Raw genomic sequence first — 989 nt, forward strand, 5'->3', positions numbered from 1 at the left:
TGCTCTAAGTCGTCCCGTCATTTCCTCTCCACTACTTCATGGTCACAATGCAATGCAATGCATTCTTAATCAGAATCAAATGCAAATGTATTAATCAAACACATGATCGGCCCATCCTTAAGCCATCTCCCGACAAGGAATGCTTCTCGTGGGACCCGATAGTACGTCAACCGTACGTGCTCAAGGTAACATCTCAATCACAACAACCCATCACCGAATACTCCTGGACGGTCACATGACCAAGCCTCTTATGGTCGGTCGATCGTTGTTCAGTGATATCATGTATCCTTACTAGGGTACCCCCTAGTTCACGACCTCAAGTCGGATACTTGCCCAACACGACATAAACACAAACAATACTTTCATTAATTTTATGGAGTCATGCTTCTCATCTAAGCCATGATCTCATTCTACAACCTTTATATCACAACACACCCTACCCGGATTCATCACATTGTTCTCAACATCATTTTATTCCAATCTTCCCACACTGTCCCTCGCCCAAACGGGGACTAGTCGCTCAAGCGACAATTCATCTTTACATCTCAAATAAACTGAAGCTTTCCTCGCCTAGGCGAAGGTATTATCGCCCAAGCGAGGTCTCTTCTCGCTCAAGCGAGAGGGTTCCAGAAACTCATTAAAGTCTTGGGATTTTTTTTTTAATTTTTTTTTAATTTTTTTTCCGCCCAAGCGGGCTTTTGCTCGCCCAAGCGAGGTATTTCCAGAATTTTATCGAATTCCTAGGCTTTTTTTCGCCTAAGCGAGACCCTTGCTCGCCCGAGCGAGGATTTGGCGCCCGGGCGAGGGAGTTCCAGAACCAAAACTTCCCCTCGCCCAGTTCTCACCCAAGCGACAGGGACTTGGACAGAATACTAATTTTTGCCCTTATCGACAACCGAAATACATTTAAACTTAGTTTTTCAAACACCTGCACCCAGAAAAGTTTCCAACAGCATTCATATACAATATTCAACACATTTCATCAACAA

Source organism: Lupinus angustifolius, chromosome LG15 (genome assembly GCF_001865875.1).
Source record: "Lupinus angustifolius cultivar Tanjil chromosome LG15, LupAngTanjil_v1.0, whole genome shotgun sequence".
NCBI lineage: Eukaryota > Viridiplantae > Streptophyta > Magnoliopsida > Fabales > Fabaceae > Lupinus > Lupinus angustifolius.